The sequence below is a fragment of the Hesperophylax consimilis genome, chromosome 4 (assembly GCF_061612785.1).
Source record: "Hesperophylax consimilis isolate HC1 chromosome 4, BYU_Hcon_1.0, whole genome shotgun sequence".
NCBI classification, from domain to species: Eukaryota; Metazoa; Arthropoda; class Insecta; order Trichoptera; family Limnephilidae; genus Hesperophylax; species Hesperophylax consimilis.
In genome coordinates this window covers 27,066,885-27,091,417 of record NC_142839.1, presented here as the reverse complement: position 1 = coordinate 27,091,417, position 24,533 = coordinate 27,066,885, and the positions used below count along the sequence as shown (strand labels likewise).

The following is a 24,533-nucleotide window of genomic DNA, read 5'->3' as shown; positions in this document are numbered from 1 at the left end:
AGATTTTATCGATGATATTAGCTATAAATAATTAATACCACGAAATATAGATTCAATCGATGTTTTTCACTATAATTTGTTGATATCACGAAATAAAGTTTTAATCGATGATCTTAGCTCTAACTCATTAATATCACGAACTATAGATAATCGATGACCTTAGCTATAAATCATCGATTTTTTATTTTTGTTTATTTTTTATTTTTATTTTTTTTATTTTTATTTTTTTTATGTGACACCTCACAAGAGCGTCCTTGCCTGTGCAGTGTACAGACAGGGAAACTATGTCACCGCCCGGTTGTGAGGCGGAATAAGGTAGGGGATGTAGGAAGGGATTTGTTAATGCGGGCCTTGAAGAGGCTCGGATTATAGGAGAGAGGAAAAACAGATGTCGGTAGCTCGTTCCACATACGAGCCGACTTACACAAAAACGAGTCGTAAAAACGGCCCGTTCTCATGAAGCCAACGTCAACCGTGAAGAATTAAATCTGTATTTTCGATCAAATCTATAGTTCGTGATATTAATGAGTTAGAGTTAAGATCATCGATTAAATCTCACGAAATAAATATTTAATCGATGATCTTAGCTATAAATAATTAATATCACGAAATATGGATTCAATTGATGTTTTTCGCTATAATTTTTTAATATCACGAAATAAAGTTTTAATCGATGATCTAAGCTCTAACTCATTAATATCACGAACTATAGATTTATTCGATAATATTAGCCCTAACTCATTATTATCACGAAATATAGATTTAACCGATGATCTTAGCTTTAACTCATTAACATCACGAATATAGATTTAATCCATGATCTTGGCTCTACAAATCGTTAAAAATGTCGATATTGCAGTTCTGCTACCTAACAGAAATACATTTTCCATCGATTGTGTTTCCATTTTTCTCTAAAGTTCGCTAAATACTTTGTAAGAACATCTTAAATTGGTCGGTTTGTTATTATACGTCAAAAGGTATCTAGCGAATTATAAACAGAAATTAAAACAAAGATTTCGATCATTGAATAGATAATACACACTAGAAATGCCTTCTGTGTAGATTTTAACGGAAACAAATGTCATTACCGACTTAATACCTTATGGTTCTTGCCATAGAATAAATAAAATCACATGTCAACAACATTTTATCTGTTTGATAAATGTAATAAAAATGTCACATCTTCGGATCTACCGGATCTGCCCTGATGAGGGACACTGCAACGCTGTCCGAAACGTCGGCTAAAGAAGGAGTTAGCGCAACACGGCTTAACACCCCAAAAACAAACAATAAAAATGCTTTTGGCCGTGAGAATCTAAAAACTTATCTTATCATGTATTTTTTTAATTTTTTTCAAACTCTTTGGGGTGTGACATTGTATATTTTCAGCGCCCTTGAGGTGATTTTGCACAAAAACGGCGCTATATAAGTCATCCAATTATTATTATTATTATTACGTATATATTTGCGAACTTAAACGCGAACCGTGCCACGAATTACGGGAAACGACCGAGGCAACTGCAACCGGCGGCGTTTCGCGCCATTTACGGTTGCTTCGTTCCTTTCCCACAAGTTGAGGTTCAGTTCGACAGTTCGGTAGTTCGGCTCGCGTATGTATACGTAGCATTAAATGAAAAAAACACGCTTTGTAATACAGCACTTTTTATTGAATTAATAATTGTGGTGATTTACAAGTGAAAAACACACATTGTAATACGCCACTTTTTATTGAATGAATACACCACTTTTTACTATAATAAAGTGTGTTTTTTCACTTGTAATAAACCACATGTGTATTACAAAGCGTGTTTTTTCATTTATCAAGTATACTTGTTTGTCGTTGGAAACATTTCACTTAATCATTACAATATTTTTTTATGTGTGCACTATTTATTTATGCGTGTGATAAATGCATATTCCAAAATACATGCGCATGTTTTATCACTCGTTTCTAAAAATGCAATATTAATTTATGCATTTACAATCAAAATATAACTTAGAAATTTTAGAGAAATTGACTAGCAGATTTAGGTGATTTGATGCAAACATTCAATCTAAAAACTAGAAAACTTGAATAAGATTTTTCATGCTGGAAAAAGGTACATTCTGTAAACAGTTAAAAAGTAATGGGCGGTGTTACAAAAAATAGAAATTCTACAGTAAGCACCTACCTACTTTCATTTGAGAATTTAGTAGTTTGTAGATTATACATCAGCAATAATTTATTACAACTCGAATTTAGCTAAATTGAAAATATGTATGAGCTGTGCTCATTGAGCATATCAATTCTCTTTCTATTCTGAGAAGTTAATTATTGATAGATGTGATAAGTTATACTAACTGACTAAATCCTCGCTTTATCTGCATTCATACATTTATATATAACTAGCTGACGTGTACCCGTGTGAATGATTTGGAGTAATGTTTTGAGACTTTTTTCTCTACCTTCTATAAATATAAAATGCATGTATAATATATGTAAACCTTCCGGAAGAAATTCTCTAAATGATATTGAAAACCCTAATATAGTGAAGATCCGTTGCTTAGTTTAGAAGAACTAAGCACACAAACAGACAGACGCGAATAGCGACTTCATTTTTTACTATTTGGAGATATACACACTCCTCTGTTATTACGATAGTTAGCAAGCAATCCATTGGTTACGAGGGGGGGCAACATATATAATTGCCTTCCAGACAAAATGAAAAATGAAAAATTTATTCATTTTCGGGAAATCGACAGTTTACATTTAACCAGTTTGTACATAAGTATTATATAGCAAAATAAAACCAATTATGGATTTCCTCCTTGTGACTTGTGACACTAACTGAGACAGCATAATATGGAATAAGTTATTTAAATTTGTGAGAACGGAATATGAATTAAAAAATTTGTACAAAACAAAAGATTATATAAAACGAAAAATTACAAAACAATATATTCATAGTCGTGGAGAGAGGTTGTAGATATAAATTAAATCATGATAGAGATATAAACAATAATTTTTTTTTATTTTTTTTATTTTTTTTTTTTTATGTGACACCTCACAAGAGTGTCCCTGCCTGTGCAGTGCACAGACAGGGGAACTATGTCACCACCCGGTTGGGCGGCGTTGTGAGGCGGAGTAAGGTAGGGGCTGTAGGAAGGGATTTGCTCGGATTATAGGAGGGAGGAAAAACAGATGCCGGTAGCTCGTTCCACATACGAGCCGACTTACACAAAAACGAGTCGTAAAAACGGCCCGTTCTCATGAAGCCAACGTCAACCGTGAACGGGTGTTCAGTTCGTGTCCGTCGAGTTTCGCGCACGTGCACCGGTGCATCAGGAATCAATGCTGCTAGCTCCTTGGAGCAGGCTCCATTGAAATACCTGTAGAACAGACACAGCATGCCTACATTGCGTCTATGCATCAGAGAAGGCAATCGGTCTGTTAACAACGGATTGTCAATCAGACGGATCGCTCTCCTTTGCACAGACTCAAGCAGGTTTATCAAGTATTTTGGGGCACCAGCCCAAAGGTGGCTCCCAAATTCAATAGTTGGGCGGACTTGAGACTTGTACAGGGTCAGCAGCTGGTCACTGTTGAAGAATCTCCTAGCCCTGTACAAGACGCCCAACTTTTTGGAGGCCTGATTTACTCGGGCTTCTATGGATTCCCGATACTTGAGCTGGTCTGATATAGTAACTCCAAGCATTTCAATGGAGTCTTTATTGGGGAGAGTGCTCCCATCAAATTGCACCAGACAGTCATTGATCTCCCTCTTTGCCGAAATCAGACACGCTTGGGTTTTTGAGACGTTGAAAATATAGATATAAACATTATTCATAAACCATCAGAGAAATATTCTTTTATGGATCTCTTATATTTGGTAAGTACGCAACTGAAAATATCAACCCTGGATAATACGCTATTTTAATTATTGCTTAGTCTGTTCAGGTAAGAATTCTGCTTAGAGTTCATTACAAAAAATTTAGGTTCATTTATAACATTGTTCACTTTTACGCTCAATCAACAAAACACTGAAAGTGAATAATTTATTTATGCGTAATGTATTAGTGATTTCAAGTTAAATAAGTGAAAATGTAATTTTCTTTTATCTAGAATAAAAAACTTAAAAAAACATGACCCGCCTCTAGAATTTATATAATTCAGTAATTATCGATCATTCGGAATGAAAGCGTAGGGAAGAAAAATATTTTAGAAGAAAATTGAAGGGTTCATTAAAATGGGATTTCAAGATTGAAATTATGCTGTGATGCTATAAAACCCATTTAATATAAAGTTAGCTTTGTGTTTGCTAAATTAAATCACAATAGCTATAATAATAACCACTGTAATCTCCATTTACATTTTGCCATAAGGATATTACGTACTTCCCAGCATCTGCCATCCAAATGATGCATCTTTTGTGAAATTATCTGCGTGGGAAAACACAATAACTTCGCTAATGACGTTAGTGCCGCAAATGACAAAAAATACTGTAAAATACCCAAACGGTGAACTTTTCTGGCCCTTTGAGGTTTGCGTGGGCGACCATTTATAGAAGACAATTTTTGAGGAGTATATATCTTGGATCCTATCTCATATAAATATACGTATAGATTATAGTTAGATATACGCATAGGTATATATGGTTGGGGTGTTCAAAAGTCCATCACAATTGTTGTTCTTCATATTGACTATCAGGGCTATTTTGTTTTTAAAAATTCTAACGGTCACCGTTATACGCCGATTAAGTTATGACCTTCAAACGGTCCCCTTTAACGGCGTTTAGGTTCTTCATATCGACGATCAGCGCTATTTTGTTGTTAAACATTTCAACGGTCCACGTTAAACGTCAATTCTCGGCCCGTTTCAGATTTCGTTAAAATTGTGAAAATTGTTAGTATAACAACATGACGGGGAAGATTAACAGCTCATCACAATTTAAAACCTGAAACAGACCAAAATTCTGCGTTTAACGGTTAATTTTGAAATGTGGAAAATCAAAATGGTGTTTTCATAGATTTGCTGGTTATAAAATGTGATAGAGTTTGAGACACCCTCAACTTACGGAATAATTCGTAGGCGTCGAAAAAGGTCGGAATTTAATGAACCGTAAAATAAATTACTGTTAGTAAATCACGTAAATTGTTAAAATTTCTCTTAAAGGTCATAGGACGCTCTACCGGGTCAACCAACAAGAAAATCCTGCTGGACAAAGAGGAAAAGCTTCGTGTAAATTAACTTTATATTTTGCATACATTTGAACACTCAATCTTCGAACCAAAACAAAATCGATGACGATCATTATTTATGAATAGGTACTGGTAAATCATTTTATAGAGGACATATTTGAATGTTTTTTTTTTAGAATTAGTTATAAACGCCCACCGCAGTCCCCTTTACCCCGAAAATTCCCAATAAAACAGACCGTTTACATTTTGACACCGCAATTATTAACCTGCAATTAAATTGGAAACCGTTAATTTTCTCTAAAATAACAATAAACAATGTTAAGGCGAAGCTTTATGCTAAATCACTATTTTGATTAATCTTTATAACGAATTGGTGTACATTATTAATACCAAAAAATATGCTTTAGATAAATTAAAGGTTTTCCTAACGTTCCGCTCGAGTAGAATACAAATAAAAAATAAATTACTCAAAAAAAATATAAATGCAAACTACTAAAAAAATATTTTTTCAATAGAAATGTATGAACGCGTAAAGAAACAACTTTAATAAAAAAATACAGTATTATAGCTAAGATTATCTAAGATCTGTGACAATTCACTTGATTAACTTTTTTTGCTTTCTTATAAAATTATTTACGAAATAAATAAAAACCAGTTTTGTGTTTGAAATCGAACGTTTCTAGACTCCATTTGTCAAGCGATTTTAATGCCTATTATCTACAATATAAGGTATACCAAGAATATACACGTTTTTGGCTTGTAGCGTCCTCTTAATCTCTAGTGACCTACCAAGGTAAGTATGGTACTGTAAATTATTTTTTAGTACAAAATATAAATAAATAATAATAATAACATTCTAGCATCAAATTCATAAGTCAAATACATTGTACATATAGCTTTGTATTAGTGATCGACGAACCGGTGGATGCAATCTGAAGACATACATTGATAATAGTTATCTAGTCAAACTAGTATTATTATAAATTAGGTATTGTAGAAATGTATTATATATTTTTACAGCGACCTTGAAGTGATTTTTCACAAATACTGCGCTATACAAATCATCCAAATATTATTATTATTAATTCCGAGCAAACCGTTTTTTTTCATTTTTGTGAAAATTCTGATGTGTCTCCTCATAAATTTTTCCGTAAACATTTTCAGAATCGGTTCCTTCGTGAAAACGGACATCATCTTACAAACTTAAACATAACCTAACCTAAACTTTTCAAAATGCTACAAGCACCGATGATTATTCTACACTCTAAACTGCCAAGTGCATTTGTTTTATATCTACGGAAGTGAGTTCATTCACGCCATCTACCATTACCGAATTAATCACAGAAGGCCTTCAAAAAGAAACACAACCATGAAATAAAACCGTGCAATAAATAGTTCATGGAAAGTTTGGCAGGTCATTCGAAAATCTCGCAAATATACTATGGGTATACAGTATAAATGTTGATGAAAGTGGGTGTAGCAAAGATAATAGAAACAGAGGGAGATATGGCATGGAAGCGTGCCGACAATGGCAGAACTACGACCAAACTACACGTACTGTGAAAGCGGTGGAGCCAATAAAAGTGATGCGTTTGGTGTGTAGGTAGAAAAAAAGTCTTGGCGCCTCTGTCCGTAGATTTGTAGTAGTAAGGATGAATGATGTTAACGAAATTTTTGTGCGCGCGGTTTTGTACTAATAGTGCTTTATGGCCCATCTCCCTTGTTTCTAATATGTACGGGTATGATTAAATATCTCACGGAAACTATCCTAACTAATTGGTGAACGATAGAAAATATATTTATGTTGGTAGGCACTATCGATTTTTTACTGTTTATAACCTGTGTTGCTTTTTATCGATTTATTTTAGCTAAAATCATCGATCAAATCTATAATTTCTCAATATTTTTACACTTTCGCCTGTGGAGGCCGATATAAGGAATCTGCGGAAGAAAGCGGGGGCCATCAGCAGGCGAGTCACGAGAGACACGTACATGATTATTGTAATTTATTGAGTGCGGTCTTGTGGACCGGTCGGTCTGGCTTTTGGTCCGAGAGACCATAACCAGACTCTGCAGCCTCGGCCTTGCCAACGCTCGTCGCAGCATCTCGGGGAGATTGCTCTCGGAGCCTGCACAGAGATTGTGATGCGGATTTCGAAAAATCCGGATTTTCTGAGAATTCCCAGTGGAATCAGAAATCAAACATGAAATCCGGACTATCCCCATTATCAACGCAATGTTGTGAAATGAACCCCAAGACTGAAAAATATTTAATGTATGAAAGAGAAATAATGTGAATAACTGGATATCTGAGAAAAAAACGTTTCTTTGTTATTTTTTAATTTCTAAAAAATCCGGATTTTGAATTACACGAAATCTGGATTTTTCAAGACCTCTGCTGATTTACAAAAACCTATCCGGATTTTCCAAAACGTATCCGGATTTGCATTCCCTATGTCTGCGGTCTACTACCGTGTTGCTTTGACAACTTTCATTATTCTGATATTGACATTGAACCGGTCGAGTAGCGGTATTTAGCTTACGATTAACATTAAACAGCCGGCTGAAAAAATTGTAGATACCTGATATTGATTCTGTAATTCATGTGAAAACATTCCGACCAACACGATTCGATATGAATTTACCACCCAGTCGGGAGCACTCTTGTCCCGGTGTGACCGCTACGGCTTGGGGCACTGATTTTTTAATAATATTATATAGGATTCATTGCGAATTAAGTGACTTAACCATTCAAAGTAATAACAATATTTTGTTTTGTTCGCGCTATGGATACGCAATTCAATGTTATCATTGAAATATTAACGAAAAAGACAGTCCTGCAGAACATCTGAATAAAAAATTGTATTAGCATTCCAGTTATCATCGCTAGAAGTTACAACTAAATGAGAGATATATCTATATATATATACCTAAGTTTTAAATCATTTTTCCTTGAAAACAAAGACTTTGTATAATACTTAATATTTTATGTATTATCTTTAATTTTTTAACTTTCTATTTAAGTCCAATTTTCAGCATGTTTATATATTTAATTTGTAAGTTTACACTAGCCTTGATACAAAATAACGATGGTCACAATAAAACAGTCAGCCGCCTAGTGTGGTGATCAAATATATGTATTATCTTTAAATATCTTTGTCAAATATCATGTATTTATAAATAAATAAATCTTAGAAATATGCTAAAAATTATTATAATACTCACGAACACCAATATAATTTTTTATATTTTCTTGTATTTTTATATTTTACACTTTATTATCATGTGTTTAATAACTGTTCCAATGTAACAAAATATTCAATAATTTCTTTTTAAACTTTTAAATGATCAACCTCGATGTTGACAACGACTATCATCACCTTTTAGAAAACATTAATATCCACTGTCCATTACAAAACACACTCACTCCTGTTGTTTTTTTTAAATATCCAGCTAACTGTACAAAATAAATCAGACGCCATATTATTTTTTTCGTATTTTTCATTTGTTTAATATTAAAAATCATTTTGAAAACAAATAAAAAAATGTGTTAAAAATTGTGTGGAGTCGGTTAGTAATGAAGCATTAGTTAGTATTTAAATATACAACGGTATCAAAATATACGTTTTGACTAAATTTGTATAACTGTCTTTATGAATTTATTTTTATTAATATCTATATATTATTATTTTATTTCTTAATATTTAATTTAATTACAATACAGTCCATTTTATTTACATACATATTTTGTATATTATACAATTGGAAAATGGGGTCTCAGGACGGTGTGCGCGTAGTGAGGCTCTCATTACCAAATAATGTTTAATATAAACATGCTGCAAATGGATCAATAAAATATAAAAATTGTAAATAATTCTGTTATTTTGACGCAATCCCCGACAGTTTCTAGTAACTGTATTACCCATACGATGGTTATCTAAGAAAAACGAATAAAAACAAATTTAATTACGCTGGCTATTCCATTTAAATTGTATGTACACGCAGCAGTAAAAATGTCTGAGCTTTGACATTAATTACACACCACGTATTTTCAACACTAATCATAATCACTAATAACATAATAAAATAGTATTATTACGTTTTTTAGCAGTTATGATTATCGACGTTCATATATTTTCAAGGTACTACTGTAGCCAGTATGCAAAACTACGGGAAATACTTCGTATCAACTCAGGCGTTGAGCGACTGAACAATTGAATCAATATTACGTCATCGATGTGTTAAAAAATTCTATACACAAAATCACGTTTACCTCCAGTTTTTTGTTTTGCCAACGTCACTGAAAAGTGAAGTGTTCGATATTTCTATGAGATCATTATGCAACTATTACGAGCGGAAACGATTGTAACAAAATAATTAAATAATTATCACATAATTTAATATTATTAACTAGAGTTAGTTGTTCGCCGTGAAAACAAATAAAACTTTAATTTGTAAATTTTAACTCAAAGTATTAAGAACAAATTTAAAATATAGAAAAAAATGGCTTGAAATTGGTAGGTACTATACGGGAGTCGCTATATGCACAGCGACTAATCGACAAGGGGCGTGGCCAACATATCCGAGCATACCCGAAGTGAAGTGTTTCGGCGCTTTATTTGAAATTGGTTCTCGGCTCAGATTTTTTTGTGACGTCACGGCCGAGCATTTCCGAATATTGCCGAGCAGCCGATAGCTAATTTTCATCTTTAGTTTCATACAATTCTTGCACCGTGATTTCATTTGGTTAGATTACATTACTATATGGCCAATATCATAAAGTCGATTCCAAAGCCTCAATACAGACTGTTTGGTATGGCAACCACATTCTAATTCCTGCAAATATAATTCATTTTGGACAATAAAAGACTTGTGGTAGGCCCTATGTTCAACTTTTGTACAGATTCGTACTAGGCCTATAATATATACTCAAAGTATCTAATCTTTTTACATTACAAAACAGTACACCTATGGGAAAGTAAAACTAGCATTATTTGGAGTCTATGTGAACATTTGGATGCCATATAGTATGTTGAAGGATAAGTGAGCAATGAAGGAAGGTGGGCAATTCATTGATTCATATACTTAGAAAACTTTAGCATTATAGACCAAAAACAATATGGCTTTCAAAAGAAAAAAGCACAGAGAATTTATTACAGGATTTTTCAAATTATATTAATAATGAATTAAACCATAAAAGACATGTTTTAGTACTATTTATAGATAACTCCAAAGCGTTTGATACATTTGACCCACAGAAATTATTAAAAATCTTAGAAGCAATTGGAATTAGAGGTAACCTAATTAATTTGTTTAAAAATTATTTATTTAATAGACATATCTGTGTAAAAATATTATAAAAAATGAGCTGGAGGAAAAAAATCTATGCTGTAGTCCCGCAGGGGTCGATTTTGGGTCCAACCCTTTATATTATATTTGTATCAATAATGAAAAAAATATTTAAATATGTAAGACACTTTGTATATGCTGACGACACTGCTCTTGTCATATCCGATGAACAATTATCCATTGCGATTAAATATATGCAACATGACTTTACGTCCCTGATAAAATGGTCACATGACGCAGGTCTAATCATTAATACCAATAAAACTAAATTGATGTACATACGGTCTCCACATGCTTCATTTCAGATCATGCCTAAAATAATTTCACATAACTTTATATGTATTCATCAAAACATTTTACAGCCCTGTATGTGTGAAAGTATTGAACTGGTAAATGAATACGTTTATTTGGGGGTGACTGTTGATTGTCATTTCAAATGGGATACACAAATAAACAAAACTTGCAAGCGGCTGAGAGCGATAGTGGGTAGGATATACAAACTGAAATGTTTCGTTCCGGTGAATATTTTAAAAATTATTTACCTATCACTCGCAGAATCAACTTTACGGTATGGTTTAACTACTTGGGGTCACTCTTGTAAAACTAATTTAAACCACCTGCAATCAGTACAAAATTCTATGGTTAAGTTATTAGCTCAAAAACATATTTTTTCACAGAGACGAAACATATCATTGTTGTATCGGAATTTAACAATATTACCGGTGCAGGCCTTATTATGGTACAAAATATTGATTCAACATATATCTGAGTCTGATTATAAAAAGAAAGTGGAACATGAATATAATACAAGGTTTACAAAGAATGAAGGAATGCTTGTTCCAAAATATAATAATAAATACGGACGGCGAACCCTAGAATTTAACGTGCCAAAAATGCTTAACATGTTACCCATTAATATAAAAAATTGCGATTCTACAAATAGATTGAGATATATGCTGAAACAATGGTTACTAAATAGAGATAGTTTATATTAATTTAGGTGTGTTAATTGTATAGTTATAGTAATAATATTATGTGTGTATGTATGTAATTGATCATTAACATCCTGTTGACAAACTGCTTTATTGCAGTTTAACGGGATTGTAGCTTGAAAACCAATAAAAAAAATTTAAAAAATTTGATATTATTTTATTAATGGAAAATAATACATTACACCACACAAAGGAAATATAAACATTGAGGGAACAAACCCCTTTAAAAACATGACAGATAAATCCTGAATTGAGCCGATCAGGTTCTGCCCCATCCTCATCTCCAACAATAGAGACACATCTCGTACTGAGGAAACTCCAGCTTCAACAAGCCTGTTGATCTCCTGTATCAGGTCAGGATGAATTTCTTGGGTCATCTTGGCCGCGTCTCTGCTGTGGTTGTGGCTCGCTTCTCAGATTGTCAAGACGTAATAACGTAGCACACATTTAGGTGGGCTGGTGGATTGAAGGGCTGCCTTCACTCGTTTCAGAATCTGAAAACAAGCCACAATGTTTTACTCTTTGATTATATAAATATAATCAAAGGTTTTACTATAAATAAAAATAACAGAACCCTACAAAAACAGTAATTATTGGTTTGGTAGGCAGTAAAAAATATAAAATAATATTTTCAACAAAAAAATATCTGATTTCCTGAAGGGCACAGGGAAGTATGCTTCACACCTATTTTGCAGTGTTGAGGCCCTGGGAATCATATTTCCGGCCATGGTACTGTGCTGACATCTACCATGGCAGCACAGTCAAATTTAATAGATAAGAATGTTGAAAATGTGTTTACGTAAGCGATGGGAAGTTGCGTATTCCCACCACATTTCCTTCTAAACAAATGTGTGTTGTCCAAAACGGTATTTGTATAACCTTGCATCTAACCAGTGTTGTGAAGTATCTAGATACATTTTTGTGTAACTGTATCTAGCTATATTTCTATAACTGTATCTGTATCTAGATACATTTTTACTAGTATCTGACACCTCAGATACTCAGATACTTTCAGATACTTTATTTTCGAAGTGAACTTCTTTACCGATTTTCTCTAGTTAATTTTAAAGTTTTCTCACAGATTCAGCTAGTGGGTACCTTTGTCCATCCAGTGTATAATATTTTACAGCAGTTTATATACATGCATTTTAGGGGTCCTAACCCGAGTAACCGAGTACCCCCGTATATAAAAAAAAAAAGAATTTAAAAAATAAAATAATGAATAATTATTATTTTTTACCCGGGTACTCGCGAGGACCCCTAATGCATTTATGTTATCACCGCTTGCAGGCCAATTTGCCAATATCTTTTTGGGCAACGAATAAAACAAGCAAGTGTAAATATGTAAAATAATCACAAGCGTTTACGTCTACCGTCTTTAAGAAATTAAAGTAATGGCTGTTTTCGATAATATATATATTTTTTTAAGTTTTCCCCCAAAAAGAAGAAAAGTATCCGAGTATCTGTGAGTTACTTTTAAAAAGTATATGTATCTACATACAGATACAATTTTACAATGTATCTTGTATCTGTATCTGGCTACAAATTTTGCCAAGTATCTGTATCTGTATCTAGATACTTTTAAAAAGTATCTGACACAACACTGCATCTAACTATAGTGAAAACATTAAAATAATGTTATAAATTGATTGCCCATGTAGGGATAAGCAGAGAAAAGAAACTATCATACCTTCGTTTTTGCTCTTTCTGCAATTTGAGGTGGAACAGGAAATTCTGGAAAATATTTTATTTGTTTCACACTCATCATTGCGGGACAACCAAGCTTCTTGGAGTCCAAAACCCGGAACCTCTTCTTCTTATGGTTTGGGTGATCAGCCTGAAAGAACAATTCAAGGTATATGGTCTAATAGGCTTATACGCATAAGACGCCTATTATTTATGCGGCAAATAAATTGCCTATGGTTAATTTATTTGACGCAGATGATTAACTTATACAAAAGTTGTTAGGGCCTATGCAATGTTGACATTAGTATAAAATTACAAGTGTGGTTATAATCCAGTGTGATATGAATTAAAATTGTGAAATGAGATATAGCTGCAGGGGCTTTAATTAATTTGGCACTTTGAGCATGGTCTTCTTTAGACTAACATGACATGAGGATGTGTTACGAGCCACGGCACACTTTTAAACACACAAAGATGAATTGTGATTGGTGTGATTGTCGTGTTAATATAAATGAGATGGAGCTCCAACTGCCATATTAGGAAGGCCCCTGGTGTAATCTAGTCCTAGATGACCTAGGCCCAGGCCCATCGCTTTTATTTTTTATTTTAACACATCACCGACGATAAGGTGATCATTTTGGGGTTATAGACATTAATCTTGGACCAGAGAGTCCTCGGTGCTCTGTCAATGCTACTATTGAAAGACGAGGGGGAGTAGGCCTATCTGATGTGGTTCAAGGGTGTATTAACATACCAATTCAACTCTCTTTTCTTCTTTTTATTTGGGCGGTGTAGTCGGGGGCCTTGGGCGCACTCTCTGTACGCATTCATACCGAATGTAAATGGCAGCCCAAAAAAATGGAATCCCAAAGAACTCCACTGTAGGCGGGCAGAACGTGTATACTGCATCTGAAAGATTGGAAATGTTAATTTCGAATAACTCGTAAATATCAACAGCTGCTTATGAACTGAAGAAATGGGAAGGCCTACCATAGACCTAGGCCCTAAGGTTTAGAACTTACCTCCCAACTTCTTTTTCATACTGTCTCTCGTTGAAAAAGAGTGCCCCAACGCGTTCACAAAACACAGACATGCTTCATAATTTACTTCATTGTCAATGTATCCACTGATAACACCCGTCTCTGAATTCTTTTTGAAATTACTTAACGAAATTTCTAAAAGACGGTATAAACCGGCACACAGAGACGCCATTTCTGATGATTTCTGACGTTTCGTTTCACTGATTTTGCATTACAGGCAGCAACAGGCAGTGAGAAACAATTTACTCGGAACACACTCGGGTATGCTCGGATATGTTGGCCACGCCCCTGTCGACTAGTCGCTGTGCATATAGCGACTCCCGTACTATACTCGTAGATCATAGATAAAAAGGAAGATACTATACTCGTAGATCATAGATAAAAAGGAAGATACGGCATTAGCTACCACCAAATTGCACGGACTATCAAAGCGACCGAGCCAATTAAGGAGACACAAGACTAATAATAACGGGGGTTTGCTCGAGGCTTTCAATTATAGTAAGTTATTTATATTTATAGTTAATGAAGACAGTACCTTACCATTTAAATATTTTACGTAAAACGGTTTGAAAAATTTATAAAACGTTTTCAACTATAAAATTAGCGGTTAGCCCAGATTTTATTTTTCTATATTAGAAGATAACTTCACGAGGGACTCAATTGGAAACATCTGAGATTTTAGTAATACGTTTATAAGAATTAATCGAAATAAACCCCGCGGAAAGATCAATTTTCTAGTCCTGCTTTCTGGATTTTCATGACATTTCATGACCCATCTCCTCTGTTTCTACAGTATATGGTCACATACGGAGGGAAATACAAAGGAATTATAATTTTTGTTTATTTATTGTGTTTAGTTAGTTTGCGATCTCCCTGTGTTAATGAATGGTCAGTTAAGGTTACTTTCAGTTGCCATATACGTCAGCATTCCTAAGATGGTTCCGCCTCTCTGGTTTTGTATGTCAGAAATGAATACGTTTTTGCCATCATGGGTGATTTGATTTCCACAAACGGCAAGCCTTGAATTCAACATCAAATAGGACATCTCTAATTCTTTATGTCCAAGGTAAATAGACGAACCACTTACGAGGCTTTGGCGATTATTCTCTAACATTTAGTTATTATTTATATTTAATATGCAATTGTTTAGAATAAACATACTCTTGTTACTCTTCAAGATGAGACGAAGTTATTTACAAATGTTGTGTTGCGTGTTTCAAGGGCGTGTATAAGGGTAGGTTTTGGGGGTTAAACCCCTCCCCCACCCCGCCCTAACTTCCTAAATATTGCAAAGTTAAAAATAAAACGATACCTACTCGTAGATTACATTCCTGGAAAATACAAAATATTATTTGAACCACCTCTTTAAATGTGATGTAAGTACCAAGTTGTGGTAATTAAAGGTCCTAAAAACTTTCTCCATTTTTCCCCTCTCCCTCTTCTCCTTTGCCGACTCATCCCTCTTAGGGTCGACCACTCCTATGTGAATACTATAGTTACGCCCATGGTGTGTTTGTAGTATAAACATAGCCTGAACACAATTCAAAAAGGAATCATAAAGACCATACTGAAAGCACCCATAAGAACGCCTTCGATTGAAATTTTCAATAGTTTTGATGTACCAAATTTACAACAAATATATGCTAAAAATATATTATTGAAACTATTCAAAAATACTGAATCCTCTCCAATACCGCGTATTCATCAAACAAGGTCATATCACAATGACATTTAAAAATATTCCAGGTCATAAAACCACATTTGGACAAAGAAATTATATTTATTTTGCGACGAAATTCCACAGCATCATTCCCTCTGATATAAAGCGAATAGAAAATTTGAATGATTACAAATCAAGAATAAAAATCTGGCTGAAAGAGATTAATGAAAAAACTCGGAGAAAAATATTAAAAACGACGTAGAAAACTAATAAAACAGAAATGAATAACTTTAGTCCGCCTCAGAACAGATCACCCTAGTGAGGAGGACCAAGATATACAATTTATTATAAATATATTTAATATCTCTCTAAAAACATTTTAAAGAGACCCTTGCTTGTGTAGTGGTGCACTGGATGGATAAAGAGACCCTTGCTTGTGTAGTGGTGCACTGGATGGATAAAGAGACCCTTGCTTGTGTAGTGGTGCACTGGATGGATAAAGAGACCCTTGCTTGTGTAGTGGTGCACTGGATGGATACAGATTTCTTTCTTGTGTAGTGGTGGACTGGATGGATAAAGAGACCTTTGCTTGTGTAGTGGTGCATTGGATGGATAAATATACCCTTGCTTGTGTAGTGGTGCACTGGATGGATAAAGAGACCCTTGCTTGTGTAGTGGTGCACTGGATAGATACAGATTTCTTTCTTGTGTAGTGGTGGACTGGATGGATAAAGAGACCCTTGCTTGTGTAGTGGTGCATTGGATAGATACAGATTTCTTTCTTGTGTAGTGGTGGACTGGATGGATAAAGAGACCTTTGCTTGTGTAGTGGTGCATTGGATGGATAAATATACCCTTGCTTGTGTAGTGGTGCATTGGATGGATAAAGAGACCATTGCTTGTGTAGTGGTGCATTGGATGGATAAAAACATATTTTAATTTAATTATAATTTGTTTTTTGTTAGGTAGCTGAAGAATGGAACAAAAAAACATTAAAAAGAACTTTGTCGAATTGAATCGCGAGTTTACATTTAAACGGAATTGGTGAATGTCAGTATATTTAGGCATTTGCGGGGTAAGAGTGGATTTCAGGCGGGTGTTCCAAAAGCGTTCGAAATTTTTTTTTTTTACTTTCGGTACTATCGGTGTGCACAAATACATTTAAACATGTCCTCTAAAGTGATTTGCGTGTACCTATTTGAAACGATATTAATTTAATATTTGACATAAATTTATATATTTAATATTATATATAGTATTAAAAACATATCGTTTCGTAATTTCGCTCTAAAACCGAAGCAGGAATGCGCCCCAAAATGAATAAAAAAGTTGTCTTGAAACATGTTGGTATATAAATAATTGCAGTTATGTAAATATTTACATAACATTTATGTGGCCATAACCAACCTACTTCCTATATTATAATATACCAGCTGGTTTATTCTTAGGATATAGACATATACCACTGCTGACTTTTCTGTAGGCCTTTTAAGATATACAGTTCCGTAGTACATTATTTTGATATATCTCATAAGGTTTAGCCAGCGTTAGCAATGTAAGCGCCCGAAAATATTTTATTTACGATTTGATTACAAAACAACGAATTCTCTATTTTCTATAAACATAATACGCGTGTATTATATACATAAACCTTCCGGAAAAAATTCTCTAAATGATAATGAAAACCCTATCAAAATCTGCTGCGTAGCTTAAAAGAACTAAGCGCACAAACAGACAGACGCGGATATAGACTTTATTTTATACTATTTGGAGATTTTTGGATACTTTTATACACACAAAATTAAATTGAAAACGATGCCAAAGATACAATTGAAAATAAAATTAAACCTGACCGTTTCAAACAGATGTATACGGGGATCGGCCAAATGGGATAACGACATAAGGAGAGAAACGCTATCGGATTAGGTTAGGTTAAGAGGGATATGCATATTATGCACAGTGCGAACTTCAGAATGGCAAAAGTTTTTAGATTGTATTTTGTGCTTGTACATGATGCCTTCGAGACGCGTATATAACATTACGACGAGAACGTAATGCCAGATTAAACGTTTTTAATGTAATTGTTAATGAGGTTTGTGTGCACCTATATATGTGCATTATGTAAATTAATGACGTCTGTAGTGAGTGTACAACTACAACGCGTAAATCCCACTGCAATGGAAACGATTGCATTATATAATTTAATAAGCACGTTTGTATAATAGTTCATAAATAGGTTCAGGTGACTGTTTTAAAGCATATACAGGGTTTTCCAATAAGAGGTGTTATTTTGAAATTCAAAGAAACTTTTCCCGTAAAAGATCAATGTTTTCGTTGCTTGTGTGCCACGTAGCGCCGTCTTGTTGAAAGTAAACGTTGTCCAGATCAATACCATCCAATTCCGGCCATAAAAAATCAATAATCATCTCTCGATAGCGCAATCCATTCACCGTTACTGTTGCTCCAGCCTCATTTTCGAAAAAGTAAGGTCCACTGACTCCGCCGGACCATAAACCGCACCAAACAGTTACACGTTGATGATAGAGAGGCTTTTCAACAATAACTCTTGTGTTTTCCGAGCCCCAGATGCGACAATTTTGCTTGTTGACGAAGCCACCGCGGTGGAAATAGGCCTCATCACTCAAGATGATTTTTCGATGGAATTCTAATAATTAATAATAGTGAATTTTAATAATTTCAATGCATTGTTGAAGCGTGTATCGTTCCATTTTTATTAATGGCGTAGTTTCTACTTGTCAAATATCAAAAAATGACAGCATCAAAAGTAACATCTACCGAAATAGCGGACTATTCAAAATAACACCTCTTATTGGAAAACCCTGCAATATATCCTGTCATGCTTTATTATTTTGCACATTTTTTTTTTTTTTTTAAATACATCATCGACCGGTCAGTGGTTGAGTGGGCATAGCGCTTGGGTCTCACCCGAGCGTCGCGTGTTCGATTCCTCGGCTGGCTAAGTCCTCCATCACAACACAAGCAACATTTTCGGCTTTCTGTGGTGGTAGTAGGAGATTTTCAAACATTGTTGGGTTATTCGTAACCTGGGAATGTTTGTCTTTCTTTTTAAAAAAATTAAAAAAAAAAAAAAAAAAAAAAAAAAATCTTTTAGAATTTCACCATTGTTTTCGGGAATGAATGGTTAGAATGCAAATATTGGAAGCGGAAATTAACCTACTAACCGACATCCGAACTTGGCAGGTATACTCGTTGTCGAAGACAACACGTTCTATCGACTTTTGGTGGCAATCACGTATACGCTCGCGCATTTTTCAGAAATCAGATGACATTACAACAGTTATACGAAATAAATGTCGGCTGTCCCTGATCGGCATTTGGCGAAGTTGGCGGAGTTGTTAACTCCTGTTTCAGGGTAGGAAGGTTCAATCCACAATCAAACCATTTTTTTTTTTTTTAGAAGACAAAATAGATGTATTGCAAGTAAATAACTTTTTTTACGTGTTGATTTTTGTATCTTGGCAAACTCGCGGCAATGTGCTGAATGCGCCAGTTAACTCGAATCATGATTTCTTATTAACCGATTCCTAAAAACAGAGTTTTTATTAAATATTTCTTATCTTCCTGAAGAAAATAATAAGCTAGTATAGTTAGTATACATCGTAAGCTAGTGTTACTTCTATATAAGTTATGATTCGTTAGTAATAATATGAATGGTTTCTTGGTTGCTCCATACTGAATGGATCCATGGTTGGTTGTTGGTTTGTATTCGTTGCTAAGAACGGATGTTCACTTTCTCTCTTGCTGGGATTTAATTTGTAGTCTCATTAGAATCAATTTCTTGCGAATAATCGCTCTCTCTTTCATGGCGAACTTCTTTTCTGTGTTCCCTCCAGTCACAGCGTGTAGTTTCCTTCAATCGACAAGAATATCTAAGCGTGTTTATAAACGATTCGATCAATTATTTCGTAGTATGTTCTCCATCTGTGGTACGCGTATACTCTGTTAACAAATATGTTATAAGACTTTTGGTGACATTCCTGCAAATTACACTGTTTACATTATTTGTCGCATGAGAACTGAGACAGTTGTTTCTACGACTCATTCTTGAGTTGTGTAACGATTGGCTGTGGAACGATTTGCCGGCCTCTGTGTTTCCTCCCTCCTACAAAATGGATCTCTACAAGACCCAGGTTCACTCTTTCTTTTTCTCAAAAGACCTTCCATGCAGCGCCCCCAAATACGGCATAGTCCCCGAGGGAAATTATTTCCTCGGAGCCTCGGAGAGCAGAGCTCGGAGTTAATTAAAAAAATACATTAAATTAATTGCTAGACCAGAAGTATAGATACATTATATATACCTAATGGAATAAAGTATTTTCAGATGTCTTATTCTTTCTTATGGTGGGGGGTCAGAGGGGGACATCTAGATCTGCGAGCCATTCTAGGGCCTCATCGTCGCCATGTGAACCTCATCAATCCCGCCGGGGAATGAATGAAGCGGGCATTCGTTGACCACATGTTCGATGGTTTGTACGGCACTACACGCCGACTCTTTAAGGCCCCATCTGTGCATCATGTGGGCACAGCGGCTATAGGAGCACCTTAACCTATTGATGGCGGACCATGTTTTGCGAGGCAATGAGAACCCAGTCTGTCTCTCGGTGGGGTCCTGTATGAGGTGGGCATTTTCCACGTTGGCCGTTAGCCACTTAAGTTTCCACCTATCTTCGGGATAAGAGAATCGGAGGAGCCTCTCTCCTTCCGCCCAGAAGGGCTTCAGATGTCTTAAATGGTGTTTTACGACCGGATCTGAATACCCGGACACTTCCCAACCTTCCTTTTGCCAATGTCCTTCTCCCCTATCCTCAGCCTAACAACATACCCCAATTGGGGATGTCATTTTTCCATCTCGATTGCCTGCCTAAAATACTTGGTTCAAGCGTAGAGATGAAGATTATTTACATTAAAATATGAGCGCAAAAAAACCTTATGGGGTTGAATTTGAAGATCTAATTTGATTTCAATATTTATTATTAAAGGTGATTTTGATTTTCCCCTATTGTCGACGGAGCCTTCAAATTTGTTTTGTTTCTTTCAAATATTGAAAATTTTATTTTAAATTTATATACTAGTATATACGCCCAAATTGTGTAAATTTAACATACTCTCCTACAAACTCCTTATTATAATTCCACAAAGAGTGCAAGTCAAAAACAACAACTTTTCAGTATAGCGATTTCAAATTTATATACTGTAATTATTATTATCTATTGGATTATTAAGGCAACATAAGACTCTTATAACGGGGGTTTGTTCGACGCTCACATTTTATATTTTTCTGGTGAACGTATTTATATTTAAGATGAATAAAAACAGGACCTTTCCATTATAATTTTTATATAAAAAAATTTATATGAAAATTTTATGAAACGTTTTTCTACTATAAATTAGCGGTAAGAACCAGAGTTTATTTTCCTAGATGATGAATTAGTAACTTCCCGAGGGATCCCTCTAGAAACATTTGAGGTTTTAGTAATATGTTCATCAGAAATAATTCAAATAAACCCCACTGAAAGATCGATTATCCAAGCCTGCTGGAGCAAAGTCAGCCGTAGGTCCGTCGTTACCCTGGGCTAATAAAATAAAAATAAATTAATAAAAATAAAATAAAATAAAATCCTCTAATAAAAATAAAAAATAGGCCCTCTAATAAAATCTGCCTCTACAAGTGTACAAACTAATTATAAGTTTGGGAAACTTTGTGGGTATAGTATACACGTTCATCGTTTATAAGATTAATTACAAGATAATTTACACGATTTTCTTTTTTTTACTATCCGTGAGATGTCAATTAACAGCTCATTATTGTTTGGAAATGATTGACAATGCGCTATTCATAGATAATAGAAAAAAATGGAGATGGGTCATTAACCATTAGTACTATTATACCGCGTGCACAAAACGTCGCCAACTTCGTTCACCCTTATTGCTGCAAATCACATCGCCTTGTCTTTGTTTTTAATTACAGAAAACGTGTAACTTTCAATGGCTCCGCCGCTTTGATAGTCTTTAGTTTGCCGTCATGCCATGCCGCGTCTTCCCTTACTATCTATATTGATCTTTGATGTGAGTACCGCACAAAAGTCCCAACTGCTCCCAACCGTCTGGATTGTGTCAGTGAGATTATGGAATACTCTATTAAGGTTCGTTGTGAGGCTTCAGATAATGGGGAGGGGAAGGAGATGGAGAAAAGAGAAAGGTTGGGAAGTACCTGGATATTCAGTTCTGGTCACCAAACACGGCGTTTCTTGTCTGAATGGTGGTCTTTCACCAGCGCGTTACTAAAAGTATCCAACTCTCTGGAACGGGCCACAAATATACTATACCAGCTGAAGTTCGCCCTCCCGCCACAGACACTCTCCTTTAAGTACATAGACACATGAATTAACCAAATAAAATTTATTTATTGTTTGAAGTTTCATTTGTAGAATCCATTATAATTTTAAGTTTTTGTTTTATATTATTCAGTCATATTATTATTCAATTTATTAAAAAATAGTTTATGTGTAAACAAGTTCTGCCGGGATTTTAACCCGCGCCCCCCGGATTCGTAGCCAAGGATGGTAACGACTCAACCACGAAGGCCGTCATATACGGCGCTAATGACAGGGTGATTCAAGTTACAGGGAGGGAGAGAATTCTTTCTCTATTGGTATTATTTATTATTAACTTTAAACTTATACCTCACATTTTCAGACAGTCGTATCCATGAAGTCAGAAACCTTTCACCTTCACAGTACGCGACATTTTAAATAACTAAATGTGTAAAAACTATTAAGAATTCTAAAGCTTTTAACTATCCCGTAGCCAAGTGGGGGAGTAGGTTGTACCCAAAATTACTATCCTCCTTATATTAGCTTAAATACTTGACATGTCATATTAGTATTTTACGTAATCCTGCGCAAATACATAAGTTACCATTAATAATTGACTAAATAATTGGGATTTCTATAGTTTATAATCCCATAAGACAGAAACCTGCATGGGGTCGTCGGAAGACCCACTTGGTTATACACGTCTTGTTTGGCATCTTGGCTTGTCAAGAGTTAAGATCATTTCATAAAAAAATTCCAGTCCTAGAGTCCTAAATTTTCCAGTCTTTTAAAATAAATATCAACTCTAATTTTGCCACAGTGAAATATCAATAGTACCTAATGGAGGATGAAATAGCTAATGTAAATTGTTCAAAATCATGTAGTGTCCGGTGTTTTTAATATAGTGTCCTCTACGTGCAAGGTCATATTTGAAACTTTCTAATAAAAGTTTATTTATCTATGTTATAAATAATAAAATTAGATATAGCCTAGGAACTCTTGATAAATTGCACAGCGCCCTTGAGGTGATTTTTCACAAAAACGGCGCTACACAAATTGTTCGATTATTATTATCTGCATCATTTGGGGTGGCTGTGCTTAAACAATTATTAATCCTTTGCAAAAAGTTCAAAAAATTGTTATACGTTTTATCAATAAGCGACCGACAAGATATTCTCCAATCCGACTTTTTATCAAGTATAATGTCTTAAATATACGTCAACTCCATTTAAAATTTATGCTAACACATTGCTTGTACAAATACAAAATTAAGAAGTAGAATCTATCAGAGACCTTGGGGTAATACTGGATGTGAAATTAAACTTCATTCAACACACTGATGCAATCATCAACAAAGCCAACAAAATGCTAGGATTTATAATAGGTACGTTTAACGAAACCTTTCCGCAACCCTATATTCCCTTACACAGCGTTCATCCGTCCCCACCTAGAACACTGCACACCGATCTGGACTCCTTTTTACCAAGCTCACATTGAAAGAATCGAAAGAATTCAAAAAAAAATTTTAAACACATTAATTATAAACAAAACTTACATTTCTTAAATTACACCGATACTATTAAATACCACAACTTCAACTCCCTTCACACACGGCGTTTGATTTTTGACCAAATCTTATTATTTAAAATTCTTAACAATGGCCTCGACTCACCAGAGCTAACCAATTTAATAAATATTCATATTCCAACAAGATCAACACGGCAATCCCATTTGTTTCATTTACCTACATAAAGAACTAACTTTAGAAAAAATTCACCAATTCCACGTATATGTGCCCAATATAATACTAAATTTCAAAACATAGACATTTTTAGCAATACACTTCACAAATATCGATTAGAAGTAACTCGTACGATCGAAAATTAATACAATAGTATAGAATGTATCCAGAGCATCTCCTATCCTCATCCTAAATTCCTATTCCTCCCCTCCTCAGCTATAATATATTTATATATATATTTTTTTTATGCAATAAAACTCCATCTCCAATCAATTCTAATATAGGAGCCTTTTTGGGCTTGACTATAATTAACATATATATATATATTTATATTTGCTCTGTTAAAGCTGTTTGTCTCCCTACAAAAAAAAAATAAAATTAAAAAAAAAAACAATAAAAAAACACTCTTACATCACAATCACACATCACCATAAATATGGGATGGAATCAAATGACACTACAATGTACATAAATCTTCAACCTTCTCCCTGATTTCCTAAAACTCCACTCCATACTTTAAAAACACAAATA

General features: G+C 34.5%; 1 protein-coding gene and 1 long non-coding RNA gene across 3 annotated transcripts in view; one reads left to right on the top strand and one right to left on the bottom strand.

Moving 5' to 3' along the window:
• Positions 1–24,533, top strand: part of Rgl (Ral guanine nucleotide dissociation stimulator-like) — a 164,403-nt gene that overhangs the window by 17,968 nt on the left and 121,902 nt on the right. The window lies entirely within an intron of this gene.
• On the bottom strand, positions 11,843–14,422 carry LOC149424478 (uncharacterized). Its single transcript, XR_016302118.1, has 4 exons — positions 14,228–14,422; positions 13,960–14,114; positions 13,210–13,356; positions 11,843–12,013 (listed from the first exon to the last, which is right to left on the bottom strand). It is a non-coding gene; the product is annotated as an uncharacterized LOC149424478 (long non-coding RNA).